The sequence below is a fragment of the Stomoxys calcitrans genome, chromosome 3 (genome assembly GCF_963082655.1).
Source record: "Stomoxys calcitrans chromosome 3, idStoCalc2.1, whole genome shotgun sequence".
Classification (NCBI taxonomy): domain Eukaryota; kingdom Metazoa; phylum Arthropoda; class Insecta; order Diptera; family Muscidae; genus Stomoxys; species Stomoxys calcitrans.
The window spans coordinates 191,505,163-191,523,904 of record NC_081554.1 but is presented as its reverse complement, the minus strand read 5'-3'; the positions used below and the strand labels follow the sequence as shown (position 1 = coordinate 191,523,904).

Sequence of the window (18,742 nt, the reverse complement as noted above, 5' to 3'; positions counted from 1 at the left end):
AATTCAGCGTGCTTTCGATAGACAGACGGACGGACGAAAAAGACGGATGAACATGGCTAAATCGACTAAGAATGTCAAGGTGATCAAGAATATATATACTTTGTTGGTTCTCAGGTAAATATTTCGATGTGTTACAAAAGGAAGATCCATTTCCGATCCAATAAAGTGTATATATTCTTGATGAAAGGTATTTGAGACTAGAAAACCATTTTAATATTTGAATGTGGGGCCCAGTATTGGGGACCCATCTATGTAGGGGCCTTAACCCTCAAAACCCCCATCAAATCTGACATATTTATCGACCATGGCAGTATTGGGCTAAAATAAAGATTCATATTTACTTTCGAGATCTAGATTCTGATGGTCCGCCTACCGCCAAAAAAACGACGGATACCCACCACCTGGGAGAGATCGGCCTATATGGCAGCTATATCCAAATGTGAACCGATCTGGGCCTAATTGAAGTCGGATGTAGAAGGGCCTAACACAACTCACTGTCCCAAACTTCGATGAAATCGGACATTCAATGCGCCTTTTATGGGACCCAACCTTAAATCGAGAGATAGGTCTATATGGTGGCTATATCCAAATCTGGACCGATCTGGGCCAAATGATGAAGGATGTGAAGAGCCCAACACAACTCACTGTCTCAAATTTCGGCGAAATCGGACAATAAATGAGCCTTTTATGGGCCCAGTACCTTAAATCGAGAGATCGGTCTATATGACAGCTATATCCAAATCTGGACCGATCTGGACCAAACTTCAGAAAGATGTTGAAGGGTCTAACACAACTCACTGTTCCGAATTTCGGCGACATCTGACAAAGTAATGCGCCTTTTATGGGACCAAAACCTTAAATCGAGAGATCGGTCTATATGGGAGCTATATCCAAATCGGATCCGATATGGGCCAAATTGAAGCAGTATGTCGAGTGGCCTAACTCAAATCACAAAATCAGCAAAATCGGCGAAATCAGAAAAATGTGGCTTTTATGGGTCTGTGACATTAAATCGGCAGATCGGTCTATATGGGGGCTATATCAAGATATAGTACAATGTAGCCCATCTTTGAAGTTAACCTATGGACAAAAAAAAAAAAAAGATTCTGTTCAAGATTTCAGCTCAATATCTGAATTTTTAAAGACTGAAGCTTGATTTCAACAGACGGACGGACAGATGGTCGGACATGGCTAGATCGTCTTAGATTTTTACGGCGATCAAGAATATATATACATTTCGGATGTGCTGCAAACTGTGTGACAAAATGAATATACCCCCATCCTTCGGTAGTGGGTATAAAAATGGTATTGATCTAATTTTTGTACCAAGTGTCCCCCACTCCCAAAACCGGACATATTTATCGAAAATAGTGGCTCAAATAAAAGATTTTTGGGAGTAGAGCACGAATTTTATATTCGTATTCGGGGCGAAATGGCTAAGAGGCCGACCCATTCCCATACCTCAACTATTTATAGGCCAGGTCGAGATAAAGTAGTAGCAAACCGCACCCGGTTATGTTAGTCTAGTATACGACAATGAAGAGATGTGTTGAGACAGTTGCAAAATATAGTAACCAATGTTGACTATGTTTTGCAACTTTTAATAGAATTCAGGATTGGTAAGTAAATGAGCATTCATAATAGAGAACATCACTTTTTCTAGCAGGTTGAAAGTTATCTCAGGAGTAAAGTCAAAAGCTCATCATCAATCAACACATAACTATGGTGGGCCATTTGAATCACCTAAGGGGTGATCTTTATAAAAAAGGGAGGGGTAGGTTGCAGTTCATGTTTTACGATATATGATTGTCAAATATCATTCTAAGGCCAAACATCCTTAACTGCATCTCAACCCTCTCAAAGTTCTCCTTTTATCTTTGGACACCGTATCAGAATGTGTTATTTTTGAAATCATTGGCCATTAAACTTGGTATTAAGTTTATTGGAATCGAAGGAAAAATGATATACTTATCTACTTGACTAAAATTAATTATTGGTTGCCCCAGCAGTGTAGGGTGTTGTATAGTCGCCTCCTACTGACCTTTGCCTCTTGTTTTACTTGGTTTTTTTTCTCAACTTCGTTACCGTGTGATTTTTCACAGTATTTATTGCACGTTTGAGCAATAAATTAGCAATTTAGTGCAAAGAAATAAATATCGAATCGCAAATCTCATACTCGTACCTAAGTTGAAGGTAACACAAAAAATGCATCAAAAACTTAGTTCATGGAGAGTGGCACAAAGGTGTTTTTTTTCTTTGTGAAAACTGTATAAACTACAATTCTAAGTAGTTTTTTTAGGTGCTAGCAAAATGGAATAACTCAAATAGTATGTGAGAATAGTATTTAGCGCCATATAATGATGAATGTCAAACAATTTCCTCCCCTGTAAAGAGAGAAGGCAATAAATAATTGGTGAAAATATAACCTTTTCAACTTTGAACTTAAATGAAAGTGTTTTTGAAACGTAAAGTCATGCTGGAGGAAATCAAATGCCAAAATATATTAGGAAATCTTGTTTGGAGTTTTCTTGAATTTCTTCAAAAGTTCTAATGGATAAATGAAAACGAAAGTCACTTTAATGTCAGAGTTGCTTATGTACTTAGTTAGTCGAGACTTTAAACAGGTAAAAATGTACTAATTCAGGATTGTAGTCACCACCATGCAGACACCCCCAAATCAATTTAAGGAACGTTTTGAAAAATGTATGAATATGACAAAAAAATAAAATAAATAAATAATAACAACAAAAGGGTGCTAAGTTCGGTCGGGCCGAATCTTGGGAACCCACCACCATAGATTCTGCTAAAATTTTTTACAAATTAAGTTTAGTTGAATGATATAATTTCATTCTACACACACAACTTCTCTCAAACCAGCAAAAATCAAAGCTTCTACGAACCGAAAACCGTAGCGCAGAAGTTAGCGCATCCGCCTTTGACTCTGAACGCCTGGGTTAAAATCCTGGTGAGACCATCAGAAAAAAAATTTTCAGCGGTGGTTTTCTCCTCCTAATGCTGGCAACATTTGTGAGGTACTAAAACATCTAAAAATATCTCTCTCTCTCTCCAGTGCGGCACGCCGTTCGGACTCGGCTATAAATAGAAGGCCTCTTATCATTGAGCTTAAACTTGAATTGGACTGCACTCATTGAAATGTGAGAAGTTTGCTCCTGTTTATGGGCAAAATTTGCATTTGCTTATGCCTCTGGACATTGTGGCAACCCAAATTGCGACCACTATCGTGAGTTTAAGGGAGCTTTCTCATTGGTCATGTGGCGGCTACGGACACTTTGCTATCCTTGATACAATATCCGATGTTCCAGGCATTGTGGATTACACCCTACCTGAGTCGCTTTTTGATAAAAATTACTGTACCACTATTCCCCATAGAACCGATTGGAACTAAGATATCCCTGATAACAGAAGTTACATAGACTTCTATACGGATTGTCCCAAACGAAACGACCAGGTGGGCATTGGGGTATACTCTATAGGTCTAGAACTAGTCATATCGAAAAGTTTACCCGACCCCTACTGTGTGTATCAAGCAGAAATCCTTGCAATTAAGGAAGTGGTGTAATGGCTAAGATATAATGTCATTACGACGATGGGCATAAATATCTTCTCAGACAGCCAGGCAGCCATTTTATCCCTGTTGAACGTATTTATGAACACAAAAACCGCCCACGACTGTCGCAGGTCTCTCAATGAGATGGCTGAATAGTTCAAAATTCTCCTGTTCTGGGTGCCGGGCCACAGAGATATCCCAGGGAGCTGTAAAGCGGATGAGCTTGCTAGACTAGGTACTACTCTACACATTCCAGGGATACTGGAATCTATGGGTATGCCTCTAGCGACATATAAGCTAAGTTTTCAGGATCAGGCCCTTCGGGCTTATATGTCGCTAGAGGAGCAAAGGAGCAAATTTGGAGCAAAGACTTGAGTTATGGTTTTAAACTTCCATTCTAAGTATAAGCCGAATCGGTCTATAAACAGATATAGCCCCCTTATATACCGATCCCCGGATTGAACTTCTTCAGCCCTTAGAAGCCAAAATTTTCATCCGATTTTGCTGAAATTTGGCCCAAAAAAATTAATTATGACTTACAACAGCAGTGTCAAGTTTTATGTGAATCGGTCAATATGTTGAAATAGCCCCCCCTCCAATACGAACTCAGCTAATAAGGGTACATTTTAAGCGGAGTCCATGTTGGTGGATACCCAAGATTCGGCCCGGCCGAAAAAAGTTTGAGTGAATGTTTAAATTTTTTTAATTTCCTTTGAATTTATTCCCGAAGGAAATTAACAAAGATTAGAATTTAGATCCCGTTGGACGATCTATTGGGTCAGACTTCCAATCCAGTCTACTCATGCCGATGAGAGTAGTCTGTGTCATTCATATTCATTCGACCATAGGCCCAGTCCTCAAGAAATTGTGGACAGGAGGCGCATTATGGATGAGACGCTCTCCCAGGATTTGTTGGTCATTTCCGAGCGGGGTAGTATGAACAGAGTAGACTTTAACGCACAGAAGACGCAGTGCTGTTTCTTGTCTCACAAGCGATTCACTGACCCACTTCAATCGTCGATATCTATTGACGGTATAGACATTGAACAGTCAGATGCTCTTGGTGTTCTGGGCATGAAGATACAATGTGATGTCCGTTTGTCGAAACACGTATTCAAAGTGTCGTAAGAAGCATTCAAGTGTTTGGGCTTTCTGAAGCGGTGCGAGAAATATTTCACCTCTTCTGATCTTCTCAATATCTATACTACCTACATTAAGCCGAGGAAGGAATATAACTCTCATATATGGGCAGGAGCTCCAAAATCATCCTTGGAGCTACTTGAACGTGTTCAACGGAGAGCGATGGTGTTGATTGGGGTCAGGAGGGTGTCCAACTCTATTGCTTCTCTTGAACATCGTCGGAATGTGGGTAGCGTTGTACTGCTCTAAGGTTACTTTCATGGTGTGTGTTCAAGGGATATTCGTCTTCTTATCCCTGACGTTAGGATGTTCACCAGGAATACAAGACTTGCTAGGAACCCGTGCCCGTTTGTTATTGATTGGCCAGTCGACCGAACTATGCATTACCGACAAAATTTATTTTTTACCCGAACCATTCGTATGTGGAATCGACTTCCGGCTAATGTCTTTCCCAGCGACATTGACGTTCAGAAATTTGAGACGAATATCAATAAATCAATGGGAGGCCACCGTAGCGCAGAGGTTAGCAAGCCCGCCTATGACGCTGAACGCCTGGGTTCGAATCCTGGCGAGACCATCAGAAAAAATTTCAGCGGTGGTTCCCCCCCCCCCATGCTGGCAACATTTGTGAGGTACTATGCCATGTACAACTTCTCTCCAAAGAGGTGTTGTACGGCGGCACGCCGATCAGCGTCGCCTATAAAAAGGAAGCCGCTTATCATTGAGCTTAAACTTGAATCGGACTGCACTCATTGATATGTGAGAATTTGCCCCTGTTCCATAGTGGAATGTTCATGGGCAAAATTAGCAATTTGCAAAAATATCAATAAACACTACTCACTTTTTCCCCCCTCCAACCCTTAACTTTCCTAATTGCCAACGCAATGCACTGCATATATAGGGGACATCCCCTGCGTGTGGGTTACGTGAAAAAAAAAATCCCAGAACGGTTTATATGGCAGCATATAAGGTTATGTACCAATTAAAACCATATTTGGCACAACAAGTCATAACAAAAAACTTCTTGCAAAATTTCAGTCAAATCGGATAGGAATTGCGCCCCAGATCGGTTTATATGGCTACATCAAAACATGGACCGATATGGCCCATTTACAATCCCAACCGACCTATACTAATAAGAAGTATTCGTGCAAAATTTCGAGCGGCTAGTTTTACCCCTTCGAAAGTTAGCGTGCTTTCGACAGACAGACGGACGGACGGACAGACGGACGGACATGGCTAGATCGACTTAAAATGTCATGACGAACAAGAATATATATGCTTTATGGGGTCTTGGAGGAATATTTCGAGGAGTTGCAAACTTCTCCTATGGTGGAGGGTATAAAAATAGTCGTAAGAGATTCTGTGTCAATTAGAGATTCTATATTACTTCGTTAATTTTTTGTTAAACATTATCCCAATTTCAAATTTTTATCAAAATTTTCATTAAAATTTCATTTCAAAAATGTTATGTGTGCCAAATTTTTATACTTTTAACAATGTTTTGATTCCCAACGACTTCCCTTAAAAATATAATTTTTTTTCCATTAACTTTATGTTAGAAAATTTTCAAATTATTAATAATGATGACGTTTGCGTAATGGTATCACAATATATCGCCTGCCAACCAAGATAAACAAAGTCGTAGCATTTTCTAGTCAAGTAATATCAGTTTGGATGTAGAAGCATTGTTAAATTATTAAATAATTTTGTTTTCTTATTTATAGCTATAACAAAAGAGAAAAAAAATTAATAATGACGTCTTTGCTTTTGTTGTGGCCTGAGAGCTGCATATTAAACTAACAAAATAAAAAATGCATTGAAAATTATAACACATGGGCTAAGTTCTACCGAATGTTCTAGTGAAAGATGGTAATTGACTTTTTTTCTTATATCATTTTTGTTTTTTAATAAATGTTAAATAAATCAGTGTATATTAATTGAATTCAATAATTAGAGTTTTATTCATTACCAATAGGAAATGGTTTTGACCGGGTGACCACTGAAATGATTAGTCTGTAGATAACTGCCATTAATATTTTAAATTAACTGATACCTAAAATAAACATTAAAGGTCACAAAAAGTAGGAACGTGCTAAGTGAATTGCTATGAGAATTGCGCCCTCTATAGGTTCAAGAAGTCAAGATCCCAGATCGGTTTATATGGCAGCTATATCAGGTTATGTACTGATTTGGAAGTCATAACAAAACACCTCATTAAAAATTTCTGCCATATCGGATGAGAATTGCGCCCTCTAGCGGCTCAAGAAGTCAAGATCCAAGATTGGTTTATATGACAGCTATAACAGATTATGAACCGATTTGAATCATACTTATCACAGTTGTAACACAGAGCTCCCCGGTAGCCGAGTTGGTGTCGTGCTTGGATTACCAGTGCAGGGGTCGTGGGTTCGATTCCCGCCAGAAGCCTTGTACTGTCGCTACTGTGGTACTACAATGGGCTTAAAATTGTCTAAGTGAGTCTGTAAAAGACCTTCTTACCTAATCTTAACTGAGTGCAGATTTATACGCAGTTATTACAAAACTTCATAATCTTATAAATCGAGTGAAGGTGTGGAGGTGTCGTAAACGGCGCCAGCGTATCGGACCACCGGGATGCTTGCCAATACATATTTGCCAATAAATAAAAAATCTTCTTATTATAAATTGTTTTGTTTCTCACTTCCTTTAACCTCGAAACAGTAAATGAACCCCAAATTGTCATTTAACATCTTCATTACTTTTTAGCACATTTTTTAATGTGAGAATATTGTGTTAAATCGACAAAAAAGAAAAAAACAAAATGTGGATCAACAACAACTCACCATGAATAGGTCTTCTCATCGTCAGTCGTATTTGTCATCATTGGATCAGGTGTGAACAAACATTAATTGTAGTTACTAAAAAACCAGTCTATGGAAAATTCTTTTGGGGAAAAGTTTACTTTGCCAATATATATACAGATAAATTTTTTGGAAACATTTTAAGCCACCACAAAAATGCTAATATCAACATTAAAGTTAATTTTAAATTTTTGGAACATTTCCTAATTTGTTCAATCAACAGAGCAAGCGATAAATTTTGGTCGCATGTCAAACATGTTTGAATAATAAACTAGCAAGTCTTAGATGCTTATATTGGATCATAAATGACATAGTATGTGACAGAGCAGTTTTAAAATGAAATAAATCGAAAATAGCAAACAAGTGAAGAGAGCTTTTTTTTCGGCAAGTACAAAACTAAGGTTGCCACCATGGTTCAGAGGGATGGGATTGTATTCTGCAGGTATGTACTTATTTGTGAACAGTTTTGTGATCATTGTACAGTTGGGGGAGTCCATTGGGGAAAGTCCATTTGTCAGAATTCACAATCAGCCAGTACTCTGATAATCATTTGGAAGCTGATAATCATTTGGTTGGTAGCTAATATGTATTTTATTAAGGGATGCCATTATAAAGAATCTAAATTAAAATCCAAACCGATGGTCTTCGGGTAAGGAGTTCATATAAGTATTAAAATAATCCATTCTAAATATCCTGGAAGGCAAAATTATATATGGGAGCTACATCCGAATCTACCCAATTTCGCACACATAGCGGAAATTAAAAATGAAGAGTTATTGGCAAATGTTGAGAAGATAAGCTAATAAATGTTTCAATGGAAAGATTCTGAAATTGAAAAGGGACGATATACGGGAGCTACACTGGACGTCAAAAGTCTACACACGATCCAAATTTGGATAGGTCAAATTTTATATTAGAGAAACCCCAATATGCGAAATTTGCCACAAAAGTGAGAACACTGGGGAAACTACGATTTTCCTTTACCTTAAGTGATTGACTATGTGAGAGATATATAAAATAAAGCGCAAAAAGTCTTTGTAAACAAATTCCAAGGAGATGTGTAAGAATAAATGATCGATACACCCAACATTTATACAGAACATTATGAAGGAGAAAGCCAAATACCTACAATCATCACATTTGAACCCCTAATTAAAAATTTAAACAATGAAAGGGGAAGTAGATTAAAATTCAAACGTTGAAAGACACAGTAAAAGAATGAAGCCATGAAGTAATCCAAAAGCGGTTCCGGGGGGTGGTTCTTGTATAGGGCCACCACTGATAGTGCGCCATCATTATGTCAATTTAAAAAAAAAAAAAAAAAAAACAGACATGCTTTAGACCCTATGTCGGCAGATCAGTCAAAATGAAAGTTATATAGAAATATTGTTGAATGAGGAGCATTCCCTGTTAAGACCAGAGATGTAGCCAGGATCCAGGATTTTATTTTGGGGGGTCCCACCTCACATTTTTTCAAAATCGAAAATTGCCAATATTCTTGTTGCAGTGAAATTGGTAAAGATACATATTTTTTTGGAAAATTGTGGACGCTATTTGGTGCAGGAACTGAAATCGGCGATGATATTTGGTCATGAAGTTAGAGCTGACTTTTGCACTGATTGCCAACACAGTGCAGCGGCAACGGCTCTTGCTGCTGCTCAGTATGCACAGGTTCGCATTAACGACGAAAAATACCCATGAATAGAGCAGCCTTAGAAAACTTCTAGCTCGAGTTACGAAAGAGGTATGGTCATGAAATTTGGATTGGAGTAAAGTAGACGACTAAAACCAGTTACTACAATTTTCCCCTAATGTTTTGGGGGAAAATTGGCTTATCGAAAGTCGGCAATTTTTTTATTTCCCAAAAATCAAATCAAAATTTCTCAAAATTCTTAGGAGTGAGAGTTCTGGAGTCCATTTTAATGTCTAGTTGCATTTGATGGTGAGGGGGCTTAGGAAATAAAAAGATTTGTTTGTCAAAAATTTTTAAAACTAACAATATTTTAAAAAATTGCTACGTTAATATAAACGCTCTAAATTATGAATATGCAAGCGGTCGCTTCGCTGCCCCCGATGGTACACCCAATATGAAGGTGTAACTGTATCGCGATTTTAATAGCGTTAGCCTTATCCGTAAAGAAAGAACACTTTGAAAATCTTAGCGCCTAAATGTACGAATTTACATAAAAAAACTGTAGTCGGCCGATAAATACCGTAAAAGTGTAATATATCACAATTTTGAGATCTTCAGCTTAATCCGTAAATAAAGTACCATGTTGTACGTTTTAGTACCTAAATGTAAAAATTTCGAAAATCTTCTAGTCGTCCGTTACATACTGTCAAAATGTACCTGTATCCCTTATTTAACAGAAGTAGCTCAATTTGTAAATAAAGTACCACTTTGTACATTTTAGTACCAAAATGAACGAATATAAAAAAAATTTTCTAGTCGCTCGGTACACAGTGCCCGTCATATAAACCGATCTTGAATCTTGACTTCTTGAGCCAAAAGAGTGAGAAACTAGCTCCCATATAAACCGATCTGAGATGCTTTCACATATTTTTTTATTTCTCTCTTAGACTTGTTTTCCTTTCATTGCTTTGCTTTATTTTATAGACATTTAAAGAAATATTTCCCATCCTGCTGTTTAAAATCGCTTTTTCCCATTCCCTTAAGCCTTTACTCATTTGAACTCACTCCAATAACACCGCTGGCAACATAAATTTGAATTATTTTCATGACCTTCTTTTAGAATCATTTTGTCGGAAGAGCTTTAATGTCACCCCTTGTGGTGGTCATTATTTACAGTCTAAAGTGGTCATTTGAAAACATTTGCCATTATGGGGTCACACATTTGCATAATGTGTGGACTCCAAGAACGGCTGTGGCTACCACAGAAAGGCTATGCCAATTGCTGCAAATCCATTTGGACACAGTTGTGTGTAAGCGAAGGGCTGACCAATAATACCAAAGCAGGTCAGAGAAAAATGTTAAAAAAAAGGGAAGAAAAAAAAAAAAAACGAAGCGTAATGGGGACGCGGTCATGTTCCAATTTTAAGAGAATAGAAATAGAAAGAGTGTTGAAGATATTCACTTTCTTCCCCCAGATATCAAATGTTGCAACTATTTTTATAACAAGTTGACCTTTAGTTTAGGGGAAAGGTTTAAAGCTATGACATTTCTTGCTATTGTCTTGTAGTTTAAAGCAAAAATAGAACCAAGGGTTAAATGTAAAGAGCATACTTACTTATTTTTAGAGCAGAATTTTGAAATAGAGCTGTTGTTTTGGTTTCAGTGGAAAGGAAATTTTTAATTTAAATCAATAATCAGCTTTGAACCTTTGTCCCTTGGCGGTTCTTTCTCATCCCAATATCATATGGTTCTCATAGCCCCGCCTCTGTTTTTGTCTTGGTTCTCCTGCCGACTCTCTTTCTGCTCCTTTATGTGCAGCTGAAGATTTTCCTCCTGATCGTAGTCGGTCCAAATTTTAAAATTCTTATATGGCACATCCACTGTGGTGGTGGTTATGGTTGAGTTCACCGGATTCTTGGCCGGTCTCAGTGATCTTTCCGTTGTAGTTGTGGTACTTATGGACTTCTGGGACTTGGGATTTCTTATAATGGTAGTCTTGGAATTTGGCTGTGTGATTTCCACTACCTCATTGCGAGGCGGATCTTCAAAGGTTATGGTGCGTCGGCGCGTCTGAGTCAAGGCCAAACTGCGACTTAAACGTTTTGTATGCTCCTCGACAATGGTTATGCTCAAATCACGCATGACCGACTGCAGTATGAAGTAATCTGAGCAAATTGAATTCCTTAGTAAGTGAATAGATTTCCAATTTTTGTATAGTGCAGGAAATGTTCAATTCGTGGCACGTTTTATTTCGGTTTAAAAAATTTGAATTAATTTTAAAAGTTTTATTGAATTTTTTTTGCAAATTCTCGATTTCTTTGTTTTCTAGGCGCTTTTTTCTGGTTTTGTTTTTTCGTAACTGTTATTTGTTATGCTGCATAAGACGTTTTTTTTATTTTGCTTTGTTAAAATTCTTAACAATTAATTTTAACATTTCATACTTGTTAACAATGCCTACGTGTTTAGCATATTTAAATGACCATATTTTACAAATGGCTAATACAAATATTTGCCGCGTTTATTAGGCATTATTAGTACTTTGGCTATAATTTCACTTTGATAGCACAATTTTTAGCCAATCCCTTTTTTTATTAATGGCAAAATCAGTTAACAAACTTTTTGGTAAGTTTTGGCAATGGAAAAATTTTTATGGTAGTATATAATGATGTAGAGGAAGAGCGATTAGAATTTATGAGCAAAGAAGGAAAAATTAAAAAAGTATAAAAATAATTTTTTTTTCTTTTAAATCATAATTATAAAATGTTTATTTAAGAGGATCATTAAAAGAAATAAGTTTGTGCAGTTTAAACACCAGATGTCGCTTTAGTCGTCTAGTATATCGTTCTTTTATTTATCGATGACATCATTTTAAGACGTCATTGAAGATTAAACAGGATTTAGAAATAGAGAACATATGTGATTTAGAAAATTGGCTCCAAGCGACTGGGGACAACCACACCCAAAAAACTCCTTCCAGATGGAGATAGGGCCCTCCGGGACAGTGTGTTACTTAAACAGAGAAACTTTGGAAGTGGAGCTCAAAGGCTGATTGGAATAATATGAGAGTCAAATAGGTGGACCAACCCCCCGTTCCCGAAATTTTTATACCCTCCACCATAGGATGGGGGTATACTAATTTCGCCATTCTGTTTGTAACTACTTGAAATATTCATCTGAAACCCCATAAAGTATATATATTCTTGATCGTCGTGACATTTAATGTCGATCTAGCCATGTCCGTCCGTCCGTCCGTCTGTCGAAAGCACGCTAACTTTCGGAGGCGTAAAACTAGCCGCTTGAAATTTTGCTCAAATACTTCTTATTACTGTAGGTCGGTTGGGATTGTAAATGGGCCATATCGGTCCATGTTTTGTTATAGCTGGGTCTTGTTTTGGGTCTTGACTTCTTGGTTCTCTAGAGAGCGTAATTCTGGTCCGATTTGACTGAAATTTTGTACTTGATGTTTTGATATCACTTTCAACAATCGGTCCATAACCTGATACAGCTGTCAGATAAATCGATCTTGGGTCTTGAATTCTTGAGCTTCTAGAGGGCGCAATTCTTATCCGATTTGAATGAATTTTTGCACGAAGTATTTTGTTATGATATCCAACAACTGTGCCAAGTGTGGTTCAAATCGGTTTATAACCTGATATAGCTGCCACATAAACCGATCTTGGGTCTTGACTTCTTGAGCCTCTAGAGTGCGCAATTCTTATCCGATTGGAATGAAATGTTGCGTGACGTGTTTTGTTTTGATATCCACCAACTGTGCCAAGTATGGTTCAAATCCGTCCATAACCTGATACAGCTGTCAGATAAACCGATCTTGAGCCTTGACTTCTTGAGCCTCTAGAGGGCGCAATTCTTATCCGATTTGAATGAATTTTTGTACGAAGTATTTTGTTGTGATATCCAACAACTGTGCCGAGTATGGTTTAAATCGGTTCATAACCTGATATAGCTGCCATACAAACCGATCTGGGATCTTGACTTCTTGAGCCTCTAGAGGTCGCAATTATTATCCGATTTGCCTGAAATATTGTACGATGGATCCTCTCATGACTATCAACAAACGTGTTTATTATGATCTGAATCGGTCTATAGCCTGATACAGCTCCCATATAAATCGTTCTCTCTATTTTACTTCTTAAGCCCCCAAAGTGGCGCAATTTTTATTTGAATTGGCTGACATTTTACATAGGTCTCCAACATATAATTTAATTGTGGTCCAAACCAGACCATATCTTGATATCGCTCTAATAGCCGAGCAAATCTTTTCTTATATTCTATTTTGCCTAAGAAGAGATGCCGGGAAAAGAACACGACCAATGCGATCCATGGTGGAGGGTATATAAGATTCGGCCCGGCCGAACTTAGCACGCTTTTACTTGTTTGTTATAAAGACAATATTTCCATAAAATGTTCTCTTTACACAAAATTTCAATGAAATTTAATCAAAGGCTCGGAAATATTTTTGTTGAAAATAATATTTAAAAAATCTTTTTTTTTACGGCAAAATTGAAAATAAACTACAAAAAATTAAAAATAAAGACTAGTGCATTTGTTTGCAACGCTAAGAAGAGAAGAGCTAGACCCATCGATCGGCTTACAATCACTTCCTGATTCGATTTAGCTATGTCCGTCTGTCTGTCAGTCCATGTATTTTTGTAATCAAGGTACAGGTCTCATTTGTTGTGCGATTTTCACAAAATTTTGCATTAGTCCCTTTTTTGGTCCAAGGACGAACGCTATTGATTTTGAAAAAAATCGATTCAGATTTAGATATAGCTCCCATATATAACTTTGGTCCGATTTGACCTATTAAAGCTGTAGAAGGCGTAATTTAGGTCCGATCTTTACAAAATTTGGCATGAAGTGCTTTTGTGACTTCCCAATATGTGTGCAAAATTTCATCATAATCGGATCAGATTTATATATAGCTCCCATATATATCTTTTAGCCGATATGCTCTTTTAAGGCTGCAGCAGGCACAATTTTGGTCCGATCTTTACAAAATTTGGCATGGACCGCTTTATTCAACGTCCTCATATGTGTTAAAAGATCCATAAAAATCGGTCCAGATTTAGATATAGCTCCCATATATATTTTTCATCCTATATGGCCTTTTAAGGCTTTAGAAACCACAATTTTGGTCCGATCTCTACAAAATTTTTCATAAGATGGTTTGTTTGACATCCCAATACGTGTGCAAAGTTTCATCAAAATTGATTAAGATAGAACTCCCAAATATATATTTTATGCGTTTCGACTTTTAAGGCTGTAGAAGCCACAATTTTCGTAAGAAAATCTTATAAGGCTCTATTCGATATTTCAATAGGTATGCAAAATTAAAGTCTGACTAAATTTGGATATGAGTGCTATCTATTAAAAGTATTACGTATACTCTGTGGAGTAGGGTATTATATAGTCGGTTCCGTCCGACTTTTGCCTTTGGTTTTTGCTTCGCTTTGTCCATTGCTGAAATTAAGCCAATCCCATGGCAGCCGGTTATTTGTACCGGATTCACCCGATGAAGTCCATCATCGGAAAGGGCTGCCGCTTCTGTGTACAATACACATGACTTGAGAGCAAAGCACTGACTGCATGAAGAACGTTATGTCCTTTGCTTTCTATTTGGGTTTGTTATTTGGATACTTATTCTTTTTTCTTGGTTTTTTATCCAGCTCGAGATCATACTCAATGCTTTCTAATCAAAGAACTTACAATAGTTGAGCAAGTGTGTATTATTATTTAAAACATTTCGACTGGTTGGTGAATCATGATTTCTGATACACCATGTATCTTCGTCAACACCTTTGTCAATTCCATGGCAGCTCGTTGTACGCAACGGATTTACCCGATGGAAACCTATCAGTGCAGTATAGAGCCATCTCGCCTTCGCCTGACGCTAGTGAATCCTACATGGAGTGCATGGGGATAGCAGTCAGGTCCTGTACTGCCGAGATAGAGCTATACGACGTGTCTGACCGGAAACTGTGTCGCAGTTAACGGTCAGACTTACAAGCCCGACATAATTAGGCTACTAACTGGCCATAACCATCTGGTTCTAGCAGTCATTAAGGCAGATCACATTTTATGGCATTTTCCCCTAGGTAACGATCAGCGGGCCATAGCTTTGGCAGAGCAGATTGAAGGGTCCACATTTTACACGGTGAATGAGGATGTCCCCACTAGGATTACGAGGAGGTGTAGCAGCTTGCCAGACATCTCCATTGCATCCCCTGATCTCCTGAGTGATGTATCCTGGCAAGCAGTAAATTCTTTGGAATCAGACCACCTCCCCATTATTCTCACCATTGACCGACCACCTGACTTCATAACCTCTGAGCGCCGGACGTTTCAGAAAAAGAATGGACAGGCATCACAATTTATCGTGGGCGATGTAACGAATGTCAGCCGTAGCGCCAAATCATCCAAAACGTTGGGCTTCGACGTTATCTCTACACTGATGCTGAAGAATCTTGATTTACATGGAGTTGAGTAACCTTACAACCGTCCTCAACCTGTCATTGAACACTCTTAAAGTTCCTTATATTTGGATGGTAGGCAGAGTGATCCCGCTACTGCAGCCTGGAAAGCCGCTACTGAAGTTTGGGGGAGTCGTACAGACCGATCTCCCTTCTCTCACCCGTAGCAAAGACGCTTGAGGCATTACTCCTCCCGAGCCTCGTAGGAGAATTTCCATTCGTCGAGCATTAACATGGATTCCCAAAACTGCATTGCACAACAACTACTTTGCATGACATCAACGCACACAATTGCCGTGACTTCAATCAGCCATGCCAAAGTGTTTGAGGACATCGCAATCACGTCCCTCCAGCCTAGCCTGAAACGCTGGGTCGCGCATTATCTGTGTGGTCTCCAGTCATTTGTGGAATTTATGGAAATTAACTCGAAGCACCGTAGAGTGACACAGAGAGTTCCTTAAGGCCGGTTGATATCTCTGGCACTGTTTTACCTCTATCTGTCCTCCATTCCATCCCCTCCAGACGGCATAGAGATCGTATCATAGGCGGACGATTGTACGATCATGGCATCAGGCCCCTCACCCATTGTTGATATCTGCGATAGGTTGAACGTCTATCTTAATGAACTTGCCTCATATTTCGCTGCAAGGAATCTGAAGATATCTGCCACCAAATTTTTAGCCATATTGTTCACTACAAATACGCGTGAGGTGAATGCCGAGCTGATTGTGAGGGTCGATGGAGAAATAATTCTGACCATCTGACTGCGACGTGCTGTCTCATCAGTTCTCATGTGCTCCACCTCCATTATGAGACTAAGATCATACCAAACTACATGCTGTCTAAGCAATAGCTATTGGGCTGTTGTCGCAGAGACCATCCACATCATTATCTTGTGGATAGGTATATACCGCCCAGAAGCCTAAATGGGAGAACCTCTAGATCAAGCGGCATATCATGCGGGTCTAGAAAACATTCTTGATACGGTAGCAGATGCGGTAAATAGCTACTGGGTGAATATCGTCCTTGGAGAACGACCGTCTCCAGTTGCACCTGAAGAAATTGACCTCCCCCGGCAAACCAGAGTAGTTTTGGTTCAATTATGTTCCTGCAGATGCAGCCGCTTACATTCCTACAGAGCTAGGATTAATGCAGACTTGCAAGATGTATGACCCTATTGTGACCAGGGAGCTCACGACACACATCATCTGTTTAACTGCCAAGCCATATCGTGATTCCTGTGGACGCACCCCATCTTAGTCGCAGAGTTCCTGGATCTTGACACTCAACAGAATCAAGCAGACGAAAGATAGAACCCAACAAACTGCTACAACAACATCAACACCTACATGAAATTGATTAAGGTGCCCTACATACCCAAATTCAGACTGAAATTCCTGTTTTCAAGACATACAAAAGGAATGGCTAAATAAAAATCCTGTTGTTGAAAATAAAAACATTTTTGAAATAATTCTTATAATTGACTTTTCGCAAACCATCAGAACTATTCTAATATATAGCATTTTACAATTTTATTGCCTTCTATTGAGGAATAACCTGCCATCGCAGGTGATTGCTTAACACCTATAAATTCTGTAAACAATTGCAAACTACATGAGAAATTGATTGCTAGAATTATTGTTAAGAATAAAATAATACCCAATACCACAGTAGTGGTATCGCCTAGGCAAAAATATACAGTGTGTGTGTGTGTGTGAGAGAGAGAGGGTTATTTAAAAACTCTTTTCTCTGTTTATAGCATTTTTTTTTCAAAAAATGGCATTTCGTGGTAATCATTGAGGAATGCCTGCAAATTGGAATGTGGCCGATGACATTAATAGCCCAGCGCACGTGCTTAATACCGATGAAATATTGTCCACTGTTTTAGCACACGAAATATTCAGATAAATACCAAAGGAAGCGAAGGTGGGCGGTGTTGTAATCTTTTGTGCACTGGCTTTTATGGTGGGCTATTGCGTTAAATATACTAAAATAGCAAAAGCCATAGATTAAGAACCACAAAGGCAATAACTAAATTTAAAAATTAAAAATTCACAAAAAACAATAGCAGTGATATCTACATGCAGAAAAAAAAATAGAAATCGGCTTCAAATACGAAATTAATTGACCCAATTAATTTTTTAATTGAAAATGCTTGAACCACGAAATTAATAGATCCAATTAATTTTTGAATTAAAGCTGCTTCAACCTCGAAACTGATAGTATAAATTACAGTTTAAGTAAAATGAATTAAAAAAATTTCATTTAAAACAAGTAAAAGCGTGCTAAGTTCGGTCGGCCCGAATCTTATATACCCTCCACCATGGATCGCATTTGTTGAGTTCTTTTTCCGGCAGCTCTTCTTAGGCAAAAAAAAACGATAAAAGAAAAGATTTGCTCTGCTATTAGAGCGATATCTTGATATGGTCCGGTTCGGATCTCAATTAAATTATATGTTGGAGACCTGTGTCAGCCAATTCAAATAAAAATTGCGCCCTTTGGGGGCCCAAGAAGTAAAATAGAGAGATGGATTTATATGGAAGCTGCATCAGGCTATAGACCGATTCCGACCATTATAAACAAGTATGTTGATGGTCATGAGAGGATCCGTCGTACAAAATTTCAGGCAAATCGGATAATACTAGCGACCTCTAGAGGTCGGACTTCTCTAGAGAAAAGTCAAGATCCCAGATCTGTTTATATGGCAGCTATATCAGGTTATGAACCGATTTGAACTTTATTTGGCACAATTGTTCAAAGTCATAATGAAATACGCCATGCATAATTTCAGGCAAATCGGATAAGAATTGCGCCCTCTAGAGGCTCAAGAAGTCAAGACCCAAGATCAGTTTATATGGCAGATATATCAGGTTATGAACCGATTTGAACCATACTTAGCAAAGTTGTTAGATATCATAACAAAATACTTCGTGCAAAAATTCATTCAAATCGGATAAGAATTGCGCCCTCTAGAGACTCAAGAAGTCAATACCCAAGATCTGTTTATATGACAGCTATATCAGGTTATGAACCGATTTGAACCATACTTAGCACAGTTGTTGAAAGT

At 38.2% G+C, this 18,742-nt stretch overlaps 1 protein-coding gene across 3 annotated transcripts in view; it reads right to left on the bottom strand.

The window, feature by feature from the left end:
- Positions 1-18,742, bottom strand: part of LOC106080489 (uncharacterized) — a 99,967-nt gene that overhangs the window by 55,203 nt on the left and 26,022 nt on the right. For 2 of the 3 annotated variants that reach the window (XM_013241869.2, XM_013241870.2), the window contains exon 1: positions 10,800-10,927. The exons of the other annotated variant lie outside the window; for it this stretch is intronic. The gene's annotated coding sequence lies outside the window, so the exon portion shown is untranslated. Of the gene's footprint in view, positions 1-10,799; positions 10,928-18,742 lie in introns of those variants that run through there. 3 annotated transcript variants of the gene reach the window in all.